This window comes from Lontra canadensis, unplaced genomic scaffold (genome assembly GCF_010015895.1).
Source record: "Lontra canadensis isolate GAN:19392208 unplaced genomic scaffold, GSC_riverotter_1.0 scaffold19, whole genome shotgun sequence".
Taxonomy (NCBI): domain Eukaryota; kingdom Metazoa; phylum Chordata; class Mammalia; order Carnivora; family Mustelidae; genus Lontra; species Lontra canadensis.
The window spans coordinates 6,746,975-6,765,997 of record NW_022631013.1 but is presented as its reverse complement, the minus strand read 5'-3'; positions in this window follow the sequence as shown (position 1 = coordinate 6,765,997).

The following is a 19,023-nucleotide window of genomic DNA, read 5'->3' as shown; positions in this document are numbered from 1 at the left end:
CATCAATGGGCACTTATGTTGTTTCCATATCTTGGCTATTGTAAATAATGCTGCCATCTACAAGGAAGAGGCAGATATCTCTTCAACATAATAATTTCATTTTCTTCAGATAAATACCCAGAAGTAGATTTTTAGAATCATAGTTCTTTTTCTAATTTTTTGAGAAATTTCCATACTGTTTGCCATGGTGGTTATAACCAACTGAAGTTCTCACCAAAAGTACACAAGTTTCCTTTTTTTCGTATTCTTGCCAATATTTGTTTTCTTTTTCTTTTTGATACTAGACATTCTAACAGTTATGACATGAGACCTTCTACCATTGTGGTTTTGATTTGAATTTTTCTTGTAATTAATGTAATGTTGAGTGTAATGTTGAACATCTTTTCACATACTTGTTTACCATTTAAATATCTTCTTTGGAAAAAAATGTCTATTCAAGACCTTTGCCCATTTCAAATTATATTATGTTTTTTCACTACTGAGTTGTATGAGTTCTTTATATATTTTGAATATTAACTCCTTATCAGATATATGGTTTGTAAATATTTTCTCCAGCCCAAAGGTTGTCTTTTCATTTTCTTAATGATTTCCTTTGCTGTGCAGAGCCTTCTAGTTTGATATAGTCCCACTTGATTTTTTTTTTTTAATGTTGTTGCTTGTGCTTTAGATGTTATATCCAAAAACTTGTTGCAAAAAACCATGTCAAGGAGATTTATTTTTAAGTCTTTAATCCTTCTTGAGTTAATGTTCATGATGGTGAGAGATAGGGGTCTAATTTTATCTTCTTTTAACATGTAAATGTCTCATTTTCCCCATATGATTTGTTGAAGAGACCATCTTTTTGCCATTGAATATTTTTGGCTCCCTTGCCAAGTACTAGTTGGCCATATATGGAAGGGTTTATTTCTGAGTTTTTAATTGTGTTCCATTGGTCTATGTGTCTTTTTTTCTGCTGGTATGATAATGCTTTGATTACAAAAGATTTTCTAAAATTTTTTATTAACATATAATGTATTATTAGGAGTACAGGTCTGTGATTTATCAGTCTTACACAATTCACAGTGCTCACCATAGCACATACCCTTCCCCATGTCCATCACCCAGCCACCCCATCCCTCCCACACCCTCCACTCCAGCAACCCTCAGTTTGTTTCCTGGGATTAAGAATCTCGTATCATTTGTTTCCCTTTCTGGTTTCATCTTATTCCATTTTTCCCTCCCTTTCCCTATGATCTTCTGTCTTGTTTCTCAAATTCCTCATATCAGTGAAATCATATAATTATCTTTCTCTGACTGACTTATTTTGCTTACCCTAATAGCCTCTAGTTCCATCCACATCATTTCAAATGGCAAGATTTCTTTTTTTTTTTTTTGATGGCCACATAGTATTCCATAGTGTGTGTGTGTGTGTGTGTGTGTGTGTGTGTGTGTATACACACACATATACATATATATATACCACATCTTCTTTATCCATTCATCTGTTGATGGAGATCTAAGCTCTTTCCGTAGTTTGGCTATTGTGAACACTGTTGCTATAAACATTGGGGTGCATGTGTCCCTTCAGATCACTACATTTGTATCTTTGGAGTAAATACCCAGTAGTGCAATTGCTGGTTCATAGGGTAGCTCTATTTTCAACTTTTTGAGGAACCTCCATACTGTTTTCCAGAGTGGCTGCACCAGCTTGCATTTTCACCAACATTGTAGGAGGGTTCTCCTTTCTCCACATCCTTGATAACAAAAGATGTTTAGTATAGTTTAAAATCAGGACTTTTGATGTCTCCAGTTTTGTTGTTTCTTCATAGGATTGCTTTGGCTATTTGGGGTCTTTAATGGTTCCATATGAATTTTAGGATTATTTTTCTACTTCTGTAAAAAATGCCTTTGGAATCCTGATAGAGATTGCATTAAAGGTACTGATGGCTTGAATAGAATATCTTAGAAAGCTATTTCATGCTGGTGCAAACTGGTACATTTTAAGAATTCAAATAAAACTTTCATTTTCAAGCCTTCCAATTTAAGCACTAAGAAATCAGAATGTTAGGTACTAATAGAGGTATTCTTTTTAGTTTGAAATAATATGATTCAAATATAACACCTCTAACATTTCCTGCGAATAGGATCAAATTATAAAAGGAATATGCTTCTTTTTTTCAGATAAAATAGCTTCACAGAACAATGCTTTCAGCAATCTAGTCTTCAGTGGTATAAATATAAAACAATGCTTTTAGCAATCTAGTCTGCAGTGGTATAAAAAAATCTTTTTTTATCTTATTATAAAATCTATTTCCTTTTTACATTTTCTTATCCCTAAATAAACCATTATGTTGCTATAACTTTTATCTCCCTTTCTCTAGCTTTTTATTTTAGGATATATAGATTCACACATAATTATAACACAGATCCATATATTCTTCATCCAATTTTCCCAAGATGGAAACATCTTTCTTAATTAAACGATGAATCACAACAAGGATATTGGCATTGAAAAAATCTTTTTACCTTATTCAGGTCCACCAATTTTACATGCACTAACTTTGTGCAGGTATGTGTGTTTAGTTATTTACTATTTTATCAAATGTTTACATTCATGTGACCACTATGTGAGTCAAGATGCAAAACAGTTTCATCACAAGGATCACACATGTTGCTCTCTTGGAGTCACAGCCACCTATGTCTATTACTACCTCAACCCCTGACAACAATGAATCTGTTTTTATCATTCTGTTATTTAAGAATGCTGAGAATCATATAGCATGTAACCATTTAAGACTGACCTTTTGTGCTCAAAATAATTGTTGGACTGGATCTAAGATGTTATGTGTATCAATCGTGTCTTTAATGATGTCATATTCCATTAAATGGATGTACCACCATTTAACTTATTAAAGGTACCAGTTTGTGACTCCTGCAAATGACCAAAGCTGCTATAAACATTTGTGTGCAGATTTTGTATGAACATAGGATCTCATTTTTTAAAATTTTTTATATTTTATTAACATATAATGTATTATTTGCCCCAGGGTACAGGTCTGTGAGTCACCAGGTTTACACACTTCACAGCACTCACCATAGCACATACCTTCCCCAGTGTCCATAACCCAATCACCCTCTCCCTACCCCCCTCCCCCCAGCAACCCTCAGTTTGTTTTGTGAGATTAAGAGTCTTTTATGGTTTGTCTCCCTCCTGATCCCATCTTGTTTCATTTTTTCCTTCACTACCCCCATACCCCGCTTTTCCTCTCAACTTCCTCATATCAGGGAGATCATATGATAATTGTCTTTCTCTGATTGACTTATTTTGCTCAGCATAATACCCTCTAGTTCCATAGCATCTCATTTAATAGAAATTAATGCCAAATATTACAATTGCTGGATCATATGGGAAGTGCATGCTTAGATTTTTTAAGAAATTGCCAAGTGTATTTTAGGATGTCTGGATCCTTTAACAATTCTTGAGGCAATACATGAATGAAGCATTTTTCCCCACATTTTTACCAGCATTTAGTATTAGTACAGTTTATTTTTACTTGGCTGCTTTTTTTTTTTTAAGATTTTATTTATTTATGTGACAGAGAGACAGAGATCACAAGTAGGTAGAGAGGCAGGGCAGGGTGGGGGAAGTAGGCTCCCTGCTGAGCAGAAAGCCTGATGCGAGGCCCTATCCCAGGACCCTGAGATCATGACCTGAGCTGAAGGCAGAGGCTTAACCCACTGAGCCACCCAGGTGCCCCTACATGGCTGCTTTTGATAGGAGCTATTGCTATTTCATTTTGGTCTTAACTGAATTTTCCTTAATGGCTAATGCACATATTTTATGGGTATGTGTGTGTAGTAGTCTACACTATTTAGTGCATCCATATAGGGCACTAATTTATATATGTTATATTAGTGTATAAATATATCTACTCCAGTGAAATGTCTGTACATTTATTTTGTCCATTTTCTCATTGAAGTTTTGGGTTCCACCCCTCCCCCAGATAAGTTTACAAATTTAAATATCTAGAGAGAACTCATTTCTCAAATTTGGAAAATTAACTTTCTCAGTATTGTCTTTCTGACAACATTTTTTTCCCCCAATCCTCCTCACAGAGCCTTTACCAAGGCAAAGTTTTAAATTTATTTATGTATTTTTTTTTTAAGTAGATTCCATAGCCAGTATGGAGCCTAATGCAGAGCTTGAACTCACGATCCTGAGATCAAGATCCGACCTGATATCAAGAGTTGGATGCTTAACTGACTGAACCACCTAGATACCCCCGAAGTTCTAAGTTTGATGTGGTTCAATTCATCAACTTTTTCTTTTAGGGAACTATGCTTCTATTTTCAATTCTAAGAACTCTTTACAGAGCCCTAGGTCACAAAGATTTTTTTTCTTCAGTTTTTGTCTAAAGGTTTTAACCTTTAAAATATAATATTAATTATTTAATTTTTAATAATTATTAATAAATATTTAATAATAATTAGAGCATACAAGGGGACAGAGAGGGAGAGAATCTTTTTTTTTTTTTTTAAGATTTTATTTATTTACTTGAGGGAGAGAGAGAGTGCATGAATGGGGAGAGGGTCAGAGGGAGAAGCAGACTCCCTGTTGAGTGGGGAGCCTGATGTGTGACTCAAACCCAGGACTCCAGGATCATGACCTGAGCTGAAGGCAGTTGCTTAACCAACTGAGCCACCCAGGCACCCAAAGAAGGGGAGAGAATCTTAAGCAGGCTCCATGCCACAGTGGAGCTCAACACAGGACTTGATCTTATGACCCTGAGATCATGACCTAAGCTGAAATCAAGAGTCAGATGCTTAACTGACTGCACCACCCAGGCACCCCTAAATATTATTTAAATTGTGAGTTCAATTGTGTACAAAGTATGAAGTTAATGTTGAGATTCATTTGGATATCCAGTTTTTCAGGATTGTTTTTTTGAAAAGGTGATCTTTTCTTTACTGAACTGCTTTTTCCCTCTTGTTAACAAACAAACAAACAAACAAACAAAAAACAGTTGGACATATTTATGTTGGTAAATTTGGGGCTTCTATATTTTTTCCCTTTAGTCTTTTTGTTTATTTCTCTAGAAATACCACATTGTTTTGATTACTGTAGTTCTATGATAAGCCTTAATACTGGATAGAGAAATTTCTCCCATTATATTCTTTTCTAAAATTTTTTTGAAAAATTCTATCATCTATACTTTGCACACAAATTTTAAAATAAGTTTGTCTATGAGACACAAAGATGCATTTTTCCAAAGAAGACATACAGATGGCTAATACAGGAAAATCCATCATCAGGGAAAATACAAATCAAAACTACACTAAGATACCATCTCACACCAGATTCTTTCAGCCTACTCTTCTGGGACTCAGATGGTATGATTGATAGATTTTTTTTTTTCTTATACTCCTGTAATTGCCTGAAGCTCCAATCAGTTTTTCTCTTTTTTTCTTTCTTCTGTTCAGATTATGTAACTCTGTTGTTCTAGCAGCATGTTTATAGACTCCTTTGAGCTTTCCATTCTACTGTTGAGCTTATCCATTTAGCTGTATTTGTTACTGTATCTTTTAGTACTAAAACCCATTTGATTCTCTTAAAATGGCTTTTATTGAGTTAAAATTACATATAACACGAAATTCACTGTTTTATCCATGTTAAGTTGTGTGATTCACTGATTTTCAGTATGTTCACAATATTGCACATCATCACCACTAATTCCTGAACAATTTCATGGCACCTGTAATATTGCAATTTATAATTAGAAATATATACTTGGGTTTTATCCCTGTTTCTTCCACAGAGCTCCCCAAAGACTTCAATTTTCCTAAGTGATTAGAGCAATAAAACTATCTGTATTAAGTTAATAAAACAACTTTTGGAAGACACCTAAGAATTGGGACTCATTGTCCATGGAGCCAACCATGTGAGTAGAAAGTTGGTGTCCCACCACCCTTCCCTATGGCAGGGAAAGGGAGAGTGGTTGGTGGTCGAATTAACTGCCAGTAGCCAGTGATTCAATCAAACATGCTTATGTAATGAAGCTTCCATTAAAACCAGAAAGGATAGAGTTAAAAGAGTTTCCAGATTGGTGAACACACAGATTTGGGAAGAGTAGCATGCTCAGAGGGGGCATGGAATCTCTGTGCCCTTCCCTATACCTTTCCCTATGCATCTATTCCATCTGGCTGGTCTAGTAATGTGCAGCTTAGAAGTGTTCATAGTATTCTCTTATCCATTTCTGCAAGATCAGTGCTAATGTCCACACATCTATTCCTAAATGTGGTAATTTGATTTTTTTTCTTTTAACTTCTCTTTTCTTTTAACTTCTTTAGTTTGTCCATGTTCTTGATCTTTTAAAAAAAATTGATTTTAATATTTTTTTAAGATTTTATTTATTTATTTGTCAGAGATAGAGGGGGAGAGAGCGAGCACAGGCAGACAGAATGGCAGGCAGAGGCAGAGGGAGAAGCAGACTCCCTGCCAAGCAAGGAGCCCGATGTGGGACTCCATCCCAGGACGCTGGGATCACGACCTGAGCCGAAGGCAGCTGCTTAACCAATTGAGCCACCCAGGCATCCCTTGATTTTAGTTCTTTTTCTTGTTTTTGCTGTTCTATATCATTCATATTTCTTTTTCCTGTGTTTAATTTTCTTTCCCTAGTTTCTTAAAGTAGAAAGTTAGTTTATAAGTTTGATCTTTTCTATCATTCTTGATGTAGGGATTTAGAGTTATAAATTTCCCTTTGAGCACTATTTTCTGTGCATACCACAATTTTCATATGCTGGTTTTTAATTCCAAACTATTATGTACTTTAATTATTTCATCCATTAGTTATTTAGGAGTATGTTGTTTAATTTCCACATGTTAACTTCTAAATTTCTTTCTGTATATGATTCCAACTTCATTCCATTGTAATCAGAGAACATACTTTGCATTAGTTCACTGTTACAAAAGACATTGATTCTTGTTTTATGGACCAACATATGGTTTGTCTTATAGAATGTTCCATGTACAGTTGAGAAGAATGTGTATTCTAACATTGATAGATGGAGGTTTCTGTATATCTCTCTCAATTCTCTCTCAATTGTAATGTTGTCAAATTATTTTCTTGCTGATCCTTTCTCTATTTGCTGTATTCATTATTTAAAGTGGGGTATTGAAAGTTCTATCCATTCATGTTGAACTATTTATACCTTAAACTATGTCAGCTTTAGCTTCATATGTTTTGAAATGTTATTTTTAACTGCCTATATGTTCATAAATGTTATATTTTCTTAAGTCTTTCTCTCTAGTAATGAATGTTCTTAATGTTTAGTGTGTCTGGCATTTGTATAGTCACTCTCTCTTGTGGTTACTGTTTGTCTGGAAAATATTTATCCATCTTTCTACTTTAAACCTATTTGTATCTTTGAATTTCAAGTCTCTTGTAACTAGCCCATAGTTGGATATTTTTTTTTTAAATTCATACTGTCAATTTCTGCCTTTTAAACAGAAGAGGTTGGCCCCTTTACATCTAATGTAATCACTTGTAAGAAGGACTTACTCATAGCAGTCTGATTTTTTAAATTTGTTTTTATCTTTTTATATTAAAGATAAAATATTTTATATTTTACTTATAATATATATTTATATTTTATATTATAAATATATTTATATTTTACATTGCACCATTTTAATTTCCTTGTCATTACTTATATATTTTCTGGTATTTTCTTAGTGGTTACTCTGAAAATTAGAATTAATATTTTTACAGATCAGATTATTACCAACTTAATTTCAGTTAATATGCAAACATTTGTGTCTATATATTTTCATTCTCCCCTTATGATGTCACTATTAAAACTATGTCTTTGTGCATTGTTTGCCCAATAACACAGAATTACTATTACCAATTGATGCAGTTTTTCTTTAAATAAGGAAAAAAAGTATAGTTACAAACAAAATTACACTGAATGTATTTCATATTTATCTATGTACTGTTGTTCCTTCCTTCTTCAGGTTGCCGTGTAGTATCTTTATTTCAGCCTGAAGGACTACTTTAAGCATTTCCTGTAGAGCAGGTTTGTTAGTAAACAACTGTCTCAGTTGTTGTTTATTTGAGATGTCTTAATTTCTCCATTTTGAAGGATAATTTAATAAGATAAAGAATTAGGGGCACCTGGGTGGCTCAGTCATTAAGTGTCTGCCTTCGGCTCAGGTCATGATTCCAGCATCCTGGGGTTGAGTCCCGCATCAGGCTCCCTGCTCAGTGGGGAGCCTGCTTCTCCCTCTCCCACTCCCCTCTGCTTGTATTCCCTCTTTCACGGTCTCTCTGTCAAATAAATAAAATCTTTAAAAAAATAACATATAGAATTATAGGATGACAGAACTTGTTTTTTGTTAAAACTGATACCATCTTCCTCTAGACTCTACAGCTTTGAAAATAAGCTGTTAATATATCTGAAGATCTTTATATTTGGTGAGTTGCTTTTCTCTTGCAGCTTTTATGAGAGTCTTTTTGACTTTGGCTTTTGACAGTATGATTATGTGTTTTAGCGTGGATCTCTAAGGATATCTTTACTTGAAGGTCACTGAACTTCTTGAATGTGTAGATTGTTTTCCATCAAGTTTGGTACATCAAGTTTGGAGTTTTATTAGCCTTATTTCTTTTAATAGTTTTTTGTCTGCTTTTTTTCTTTTTTTTCTCTCGTGGTGGGACTTTCATTATGATAGTGTTGATGTACTTAGTAGTGCCCAACAGGTCTCTTTGAATGTGTTCATTTGTCTTGATATTTTTTTTGGTTTCTCAAATCAGATAGTCTGAACTAATTCATTTTGAAATACACTTAATCTCCTTCTGCCTGGTCCTATCTACTGTTGAACTCCTCTAGTGAATTTTCCATTTCAGTTGTTGAAGTTCTCAACTCTGTAATTGATATATATCTTTTTGATGAGACACCATTCTCTTGGTTTTAGTTACACAGTTTCTGTTAGTTCTTTGAAGATATTTACAACAGGTGTTGAAAAGTATTTTCTATTAATCCCAATATTTCTGCTTCATAAGGAATGGTTTCAATTGATTGCTTTATTTCCTGTGTATAGAGCATGCCTTCTTTATACATTTCAGTGATGGTGAAACTGGATTATTTGAATATATTAATATTGAAACTCTGGGAATCCTATGCTTCCCCTTTCAGGATTTGTTGTTGCTGTTTGTTGCAGTCATCACTATTTAGTGACTTTCTTGAGCACATTTTGCAGATATATATTTGTCATTTGTGACCCTTGAAATCTCTATTTCATTATCTCAATAATCAGGTAATGAACAGACAATGATGTCCTTAAATTTGGGAGGAACAAAATATGACCCAGTCTGTTAATTATGGTCCTCTGTGTGTAGCTGGGCACACTTTCAATGTATAGTGAGGCAACTTATAACTCTGCCTTAGTCTTTACTTATTTCTTGTACAAATTCTCAAGATCAAACGGAGACAGTAACCAGCAATGATGCTAGGGGCAAAGATCTTATTAATGTGGAAGACATCCATGAATAAATACCTGTAGGTAAATAACATGTATACATAAATCTCAAGAATTATATTTCCCCAAAGGGTAGAGACCATTATTTTAGTAGTAATTTTTTCTTGGTGTTTGAAGGTGATTTTTTGCCTTTTTCTTGGTTCTTTTTCTGTTGTTTAAATATAATAATAAAATGAATGGAATAGTTAACAATTAATGGAGACAAATAGCCATCTTAAAATATCTCTTTCTATTTGGTTTTCACTAAACACCACCCTTCTTCACTCTAATTATATATCAGTGGGTTTTAATGCTTTGGATGGACGGATGATAATCATAAGGATTTATCAGATGTATTGGTACACTGTGTCATGGCAATGGAGGGAAGAACTCGATGAGTTACTTTGGTTTACAGGGTACTTTGCTAGGTTTCTTCCAATTGATTTTAAATTCCAGTAAGTTTTCAAAAGCTTAATGTAAGGGTATGAAAATTAATTGAACTGAAGTGTAATATCAATTCCACATCTTTGTTTAGAAAGCAGCTCTAAGAACAAAGAAAAAAGTGATTTTTCATATGAAAATGCAAACAATATGTGTAATGCCTTCAGAATTGTTTTACTGGATCTGATTGTGCTGTGTATGTGTGCACCTGAAGAAGAAAATGTCTTTTTGTTTCAAAGTCATACATAGTAATTTAAACAGCCTACAAGTGATGTAATAGAACCCCTTAGAATGCTTGAGAATACTGCACAGAATGTAAATTCTCAGTACAGTGAGTGTATACAATGAAATTATTCAAGCAAGCAATTGCTCAGATCTTAAGGAAAACACCTATTTAGAAACATTTAAGTATATGTGGCATGTCACTGTTTTCCTACAGTGACAACACTGGAGAAGTGGAAGAAAGATCATCTTCTAATCTAGATATCAGTGGTTTATTGTCTAATTACATCCTGCTGCAAATTTCTCACTTATTTCCTTTTTTCAGTTATTTCCTTTCTTCCTGTTAGCCATCAGAGAGAGAGAAATCTTTATAAACTATTAATTTCCCCACAGTTAACTGAAGGTCTATCAATCCATATGTTCATAAAACATTTCAGACACACAATAGAAGTATCTTATCAAACTTTCAGAGAGTTATAGAATTGAAGGATGGTTACTTTCTGCAGAATGTAAGTCATTTTCCACTGGGAAATATCATAGTATAATTAGAGAGGATGTAGCTCCATTGTTTTCTTTAGCTCTTGTATAAATACTCTATGGATTGTGATATGGGCTTAAGTTTAATGCTTACTGTTTATCAAATATTCATTATAAATTAATGCTAATGTTTAGACATTATGAACATTTCAGTGTTAGCAAATAAGTATTTTATTTACATCTTCATTTGTGTCATTTATGTTCTTTTATGGTGGTAAAATTGACATTAGTTTCAGGTGTACATGACTTGATATTTGGATGTATTGAAAATTATCACAGTAAGACTAATTAACCTTTTTTCTTGTGATGAGGATTTAAGATTTATTCTCTTAGCAACATTTAGATATGTAATACAGTATCATTTTTACAATTGTATTCAGGTAGCCAACATGTAATACATTATTTGTTTTTGATGGCGTGTTCAAAGATTCATTAGTTGCATATAAGACCCAGTGGTCTGCACAACACATGCTCTCCTTAATACCCATAGCCCTGTTACCCCATCCCTCCACACCCTCTCCCTTCTGTAGCCCTCAGTTTAGTTCTTGGAGTCCAGAGTCTCTCATGGTTTGTCTCCCTCTCTGATTTCTTCCCAATTTCCCTCCCTTCCCCTGTGGTCCTCCATGCTATTCCCTATATTCCACATATGAGTGAAACCATATGATGATTGTCTTTCTCTAGTTGACTTATTTCACTTAGCATAATCCCCTCCAGTTCCATCCATGTCAGTGCAAATGGGGGTATTCATCCTTTCTGATAGCTGAATAATAATCCATATACGAACCACATCTTTATCCATTCATCTGTTGAGGGACATCTCTGCTCCTTCCACAGTTTGGCTATTATGGACATTGCTGCTATGAACATTGGGGTACAGGTGCCCCTTCTTTTCATTACATCTGTGTATTTGGGGTAAATACCTAGTAGTGCAATTGCCAGGTCATAGGGTAGCTCTATTTTTAATATCGTGAGGAATCTCCATACTGTTTTCCAGAGTGGCTGTACCAACTTGAATTCCCACCAACAGTGTAAGAGGGTTCCCCTTTTCTCCACATCCTCACCAACACTTGTTTCCTGACTTGTTAATTTTTGCCATTCTAACTGCTGTAAGGTGGTAGCTCATTTTGGTTTGATTTATATTTCCCTGATGGTTAGTGACATTGAACATTTTTTCATGTGTTTGTTAGCCATTTGTATGTCTTTGGAGAAGTGTCTATTCAATGTCTTCTGCCCATTTCTTGACCAGATTATTTGTTTTTGAGTTTGAGAAGTTCTTTATAGATTTTGGATACTAGCCCTTTATCTGTAAAGTCATTTGCAAATATTCTCCCATTAAGTGGGTTGTCTCTTAGTTTTGTTGACTATTTCCTTTGTTATGCAGAAGCTTTTTACCTTGATGAGGTCCCAGTAGTTCATTTTTGCTTTGGTTGCCCTTGCTTTTGAAGACATGTCTTGAAAGAAGGGTCTATGGCTGATGTCAAAGAGGTTACTGCCTATATTATCCTCTAGGATTCTGGTGGATTCCTGTCTCAGATTGAGGTCTTTTATCTTTGTGTATGGTATAAGAGAATCATCCAGTTTCATTCTTCTGCATGTGGCTGTCCAATTTTCCCAGCACTATTTATTGAAGAGACTGCCTTTTTTCCAATGGATACTCTTTCCTGATTTGACAAAGATTAGTTGACCATAGAATCAGAGTCTATGTCTGGGTTCTCTATTCTGTTTCATTGATCTATGTGTCTGTTTATGTGCCAATACCATGCTGTCTTGATGATCACAGCTTTGTTATAGAGCTTGAAGTCAGTCATTGTGATGACCCTTGCTTTGGTTTTCATTTTCAACATTCTCCTGGTAATTTTGTGTCTTTTCTGGTTCCATACAGATTTTACAATCCTTGCACCTGAGGATGTATTCCACTTGAACATGGTATATGATCCCACTAAGGTGCTGCTAAATTCAATTTGCTAGTGTTTTATGGAGAATTTTTGCAACTATATTCAGGAGGTTTTCTTCTCCTTTTACCTTTTTTTTTTTTTTTTTTTTTGTAGTGTCCTTATCTACCTTTGCTCTCAGGATAATGCTGGTCATGTAAAAGGAGTTAAAGAATATTACTTTTTCTTGAATTTTCTGAAGGTTTGAGAAAGATTGGCACTAACACTTTTTAAAAAGTTTTCATAGAGTTAACCAGTAAAACTATCTGTTTCTGGGCTTTCCTGTGTTGGGAGGTTTGTGATAACGGACTCAATCTTATTGGTAATTGTCCTATTCAGATTTTCATTTTCTTCCTGATTCAGTATTAGGTTGTATGTTTCTGAGAATTTATTCATTTTGTTCAGGTTGTTTAGTTAGTTACCAAATAGTTTTCATAGTAGCCTCCTGTGAGCATTCATATTTTCTGTGGCATCAGTGTCATTTTCACCTATGATTTTCTTGATTTGCCTCCTTTATCTTCTTGGTTAGAATAGCTAAAAGTTTGTCCATTTGGGCTATCTTTTTACAAGACCAACTCTTAGTTTTGGTAATATTTGCTACTGTTTTTGTGTTCTCTATTTCCTCTTTTTCTGCTCTGACCTTTATTATTTCCTTCCATTTCCTTAATTAGTTCTTCTCTACTTCCATGAGGCAGAAATTTGGGTTTGTTTGAGATCTATTATCTTGAGGTAGTCATTTATAGCTATAAACATCTTTCTTATAACTGCATTTGCTGCATCCCATACATTTTGGTGTGTTGTGTTTTCATGTTCATTTGTGCCAACATACTTTGCTAATTCAATTTAATCTCTTCTGTGATCCATTGGTTGGTCAGGAGAATGTTGTTTCCTAGTCTTCCTCCTGTTACTGATTTCCAGTTTCAAGCCATTGTGGTCAGAGATGGTATTTGGGATTTTAACCTTTATGCATTTGTGAAGACCTGTTTTGTACCTTAACCTAATATCTATCCTAGAAAGTGTTCTGTGTGTGCTTAAAGAATATGTATTCTGCTCTTTTTGGATAGAATGTTCTGTATATATTTGCTAGGTCCACTAGATTTATAGTGTGGTTTAAATCTATTGCTTTTTATTCATTCTATGAATGATGTGTCCATTGTTGAGAGTGGGGTATTAAATTCCCCAACTGTTAGCATATTGCTACTTGTTGCTTCCTGTTGCTTTATATATTTAATTACTCCAATGTTGAGTGCATAGATATTTGCAACTCCTATTTCTTTGTTACGGGTTGAACCTTTTATCATTATAGAATGACATTCTCTCTCTCTTATTTTTAGTTTCAAATACCTTTTGTTTGATACAAGTACAGCTACCCCTGCTCTTTTTGGTTATCATTTGCTTGAAATATCTCTCTCCATCTCTTCACCTTCAGTTTGTGCCTCTAAAGCTGAAGTGAATTTTGTATAGGTAGAATGTTTTTAATCCAATCACCCACTTAAAGACTTTTGATTGGAAAATTTAATGCATTAACTTTTAAATTGTTAATAACAAAGAATGTACTATTGACATTTTACTGTTTTTCTGTTTTGTAAATCCATTGTTCCTTCTCATCCTGTCTTCTTTTGTAATGGGGATTACTGGTATCAGTATGTTTGGCTTCTTTATCATGTTCCTTGTATAACTCCTACACACTTTTTCCTTTGTCATTACCTTAAGGTTTATATAAAATCTTAAAATTTTAACACTCTATTTTAAACTAATAACTTTGACAGCATTCTTAAGCTTTACACTTTTTTGTATGTCAAATATGTATCCTTTATTATATTCAATTAGCCAACATATTAGTTTTTGATGTAGTATTCAACGATTCATTAGTTGTGTATAACACCTAGTGCTCATCACCACATTTGCCCTCCTTAATACCCATCACTGAGTTACTCCATCCCCTCATCCTCTCCCTTCTCCAACCCCTAGTTTGTTGCCCCCTTCCTTCTGTTTTATATTATTGTTACAGTTATAAGTGAAATAATCGCCAATATTGTCATATTAGAGAATTTGATTTAGGCTATATATTTACCATTGTGAATTTTACTCTACCTTCAAGTTTTATGATGTTAATTAGTAGTGTTCTTCCTCCAAATTTTTATTTACATTCCAGTTAACATGTGGTATAATGTTGGTTTCTGGTTGAATTTAGTGATTCGTGACATATACAAAACCTAGTGCTCATCACAAGTGATTTCCTTAATACCCATCACCTATTTAACCTATCCCCCCAGCACCATCCAGTAAACATCAGTTATTCCAGTAACCATCAGCTTACTTTCTAGAGATAAGAGTCTGTTCCTTGGTTTGCCTCTTTTTCTCCCCTCTATGTTCATTGGTTTTGTTCCTTAAATTCCACATATGAGGAATTCATATGACATTTCTCTTTCTCTGACTGACTTATTTTGTTTACCATTAATTATTGTCTTTTTATTTCTGCTTGAAGAACTTCTTTAGCACTTCTTGTAGAGATCTAGTGGTAATGAGCTTTCTCACTTTTTGTCAGATAAAGTCTTATCTCTTCTTCATTTCTGAAGGACAGCATTTCTGGGTGTAGTATTCTTGGCTGATATTTTTTTCTTGCAATATTTTGAATATATCATCCCATTCTATTCTGGCCTGGTTCTTTGCTAAAGCAAGGCTATGATGGGCTATGTGGTTTCTTGATTGCTTTTTTCACGTTTCCTATTAAGAGTAGTGAGGCTATGAATTAGCTTCGATTGGCATTGGCAGGACAGCAGAATGGCCATGTAGCCAGAATAGTTATTGTTTGGGGACCTAAATCAAGCAGGATTGTGTGCTAAATTCCCTGGCCTGAAGAGACAACTGGTTTTTCTGTGCTCTCTACTCAAGTGTCACTGAAAGTGGCACTATAAGATGAGCTGAACAGCTGCTTGTGTGCCCTAATTGGGTTCTCAGTCAAGGATGCTGAATGCTGCATTCAGCATTGAGTGGGTCTATGCATTAGTTTCACAGATATGGTCACCATACAAGTCCCAAGGCTGGCAAGGCTCTTATTTGTGGATCAGATTAGTCAGAGAGCTATGCACTAAGTTCCTTGAACTGATGGGCTACTGTCCTAGCTCTCCAATGGGTAGGGTCACTCACCAGGCTCCTGCTAAGTGCTACTATATCCCGAGTATGTAGATTCCTGTGATATCCAGTTAGGTTCTCTGGGAACACCAGCTGGAGACTGTGTTTAACTCTGGGCAGGGTTATAAATTGGCCACTCTGATTAGTTGGGGCTATAGTATTTCTATTTTTAATTTTCTGAAGAACCTCCTTGCTATTTTTCCACAGGGGCTACATCATTCTACATTACCTGCAACAGCACATAATGGTTCCTTTTCCCCACATTCTTAACAATGTAGTTATTTCTGGTCTTTTTGATTCTAGCTGTTTTGGCAGGTGTAAAGTGATATCTCACTGGGGTTTTGGTTTGCATTTCCCTGATTATTAGTGATGTTGAGCATTTTTCCATGTGTCTTTGGCCATTTGTATGTCTTCTTTGTAAAAATGTCTATTCAGATCCTCTGCCTTTTGAAAAATTGTTTGAGTTTTCTTGGTGTTAAGTTGTATGAGTTTGTTATATATTCTAGATATTAATCATCCATGTATATATAGTTTGCAAGTATCTTCTCTTATTCAGTACATTGCCTTTTCATTTTATTGATGATTCCCTTTGCTGTGCAAGGGTTTTTATTTTGGTATAATCCCAATAGCTTATTTTTCCTTTTGTTTCCTTTGCCTGAAGAGATATATCCACAAATATGTTGCTAAAGCCAGTGTCAGAGATTTCTTATGGTTTCATGCCTCACATTTAGGCTTTTATCCATTTTATTTTTGTATATGGTGCAAGGCAGTGGTCCAGTTTCATTCTTTTACATGTAGCTCTCTAATTTTCCCCATGCCAATTATTGAAGAGATTGTCTTTTACTTATTATATATTCTTGTCTCCTTTGTCATGGATTCAGTGACCCTGTGTATTGGGCTCTGTTTCCTTAATTTGTTTTTTGTGTCAATACCAAAGAGTTTTGATTATTATATCTTTGTAGTATAGCTTGAAATCTGGAATTGTTCTTAAGACTGGTTCAGAAATCTGGCGTTTTTGGTGTCCATATACATTTCAGTATCATTTGTTCTTGTTCTGTGAAAAATACTATTGGTATTTTGATAAGGATTACACTGAATCTGTGGATTTTTTTTTTTTTTTTGAGTAATACAGACATTTTAACCCTATCAATTATTCCAATCCATGAGCATGCTATATTTACTACTTGTGTTGTCTTCAGTTTTTTTCATCAGTGCTGGATAGTTTTCAGAGTATAGGTCTTTGTCCTCCTTGGTTAAGGTTATTCATAGGTATTTTATTATTTTTGATGCAACTGTAAATAGGATTATTTTCTTGTTATTAGTGTATAGAAATGCAATTATTTATATTTTTTTGTATCCTGCATTTTCACTGAATTCACTTAGTTATAATATTTCTTTGGCCAGGTTTTTTTAAGGTTTTCTATGTATAGAAACAAATGAATAAATAAATAGTAACAGTTTTGCCTTTTCCTTACCAATTTGGATGCCATTTATTTCTTTTTGTTGGCTGATTGCTGTGGTAGGACTTCTCGTACTATGTTGAATAAAAGGGGTGGAGTGGACATCCTTGTCTGGTTCCTGATCTTAGAGGAAAAAACCATCCACTTTGCACCAAGTATGATGTTAGCTATAGTTTGTCATATATGGCATTTATTGTATTGAGGTGTATGTTCCCTCTAACCCATTCTGTTGAGTTTTTATCATGAATGGATTTTGAATTTCACTATATGCTTTTTCTGAATATGCTAGTGTGATGATATGGTTTTTGTTCTTCATTTTATTAATGTGGTGTTATGTTAATTGATCTGTGAATATTAAACCATCTTTGCTTACCTGAAATAAATCCTACTTATTGGTTGTGAATAATCCATTTTATGGATTACTGGATGTGGTCTGCTAATATTTTAGAAGGATACTTGGCATTTATGTTCATCAGGGATATTGATCTGTCCTATTTTTTTTTGGAATCACTTTGTCTGGTTTTGCTATAAGGTTCATGCTAGCATAATAAAGGTATTTTCATGCTTTTCTCTTTTTTGGAATAGTTTGAGTAGAATAAGCATAAACTCTGATGGTTAGAAGCAGAGGAGAAGGGAGTTGAGGGAAATTGGAAGGGGAAGTGAACCATGATAGACTATGGCCTCTGAAAAACAACCTGAGGGTTTGAAGGGGAGGGGGGGTGGGGAGATTGGGGGAGCCAGGTGGTGGGTATTAAGGAGGGCACTTATTGCATGGAGCACTGGGTGTGGTGCAAAAACAATGAATACTGTTATGCTGAAAAGAAAAAAAAATAAATATTTACAATAAATTTTTATCCAGCAGCTAATTAAATTTCAAAAAAAAAAAGTCATCTGTGACTGCACCTGTTTTTGGACATTTGTTTATTGGGGTTCTTTTTTTTTTAATTTTTTATAAACATATATTTCTATCCCTAGGGGTACAGGTCTGTGAATCGCCAGGTTTACACATTTCACAGCAGTCACCATAGCACATAACCTGCCCAATGTCTGTAACCCCACCCCCCTTCTCCCAACCCCCCCCTCCCCCCAGCAACCCTCAGTTTGTTTTGTGAGATTAAGAGTCACTTATGGTTTGTCTTCCTCCCAATCCCATCTTGTTTCATTTATTATTCTCCTACCCCCTTAACCCCCCATGGTGCATCTCCACTTCCTCATATCAGGGAGATCATATGATAGTTGTCTTTCTCTGATTGACTTATTTCAATAAGCATGATACCCTCTAGTTCCATCCATGTCATCACAAATGGCAAGATTTCATTTCTTTTGATGGCTGCATAGTATTCCATTGTGTATATATACCACATCTTCTTTATCCATTCGTCTGTTGATGGACATCTAGGTTCTTTCCATAGTTTGGCTATTGTAGACATTGCTGCTATAAACAATTGGGTGCACGTGCCTCTTCGGATCACTACGTTTGTATCTTTAGGGTAAATACCCAGCAGTGCAATTGCTGGGTCATAGGGTAGTTCTATTTTCAACATTTTGAGGAACCTCCATGCTGTTTTCCAGAGTGGTTGCACCAGCTTGCCTTCCCACCAACAGTGTAGGAGGGTTTCCCTTTCTCCGCATACTCGCCAGCATCTGTCATTTCCTGACTTGTTAATTTTAGCCATTCTGACTGGTGTGAGGTGATATCTCACTGGTTTTGATTTGTATTTCCCTGATGCCGAGTGATATGGAGCACTTTTTCATGTGTCTGTTGGCCATCGGGATGTCTTCTTTGCAGAAATGTCTGTTCATG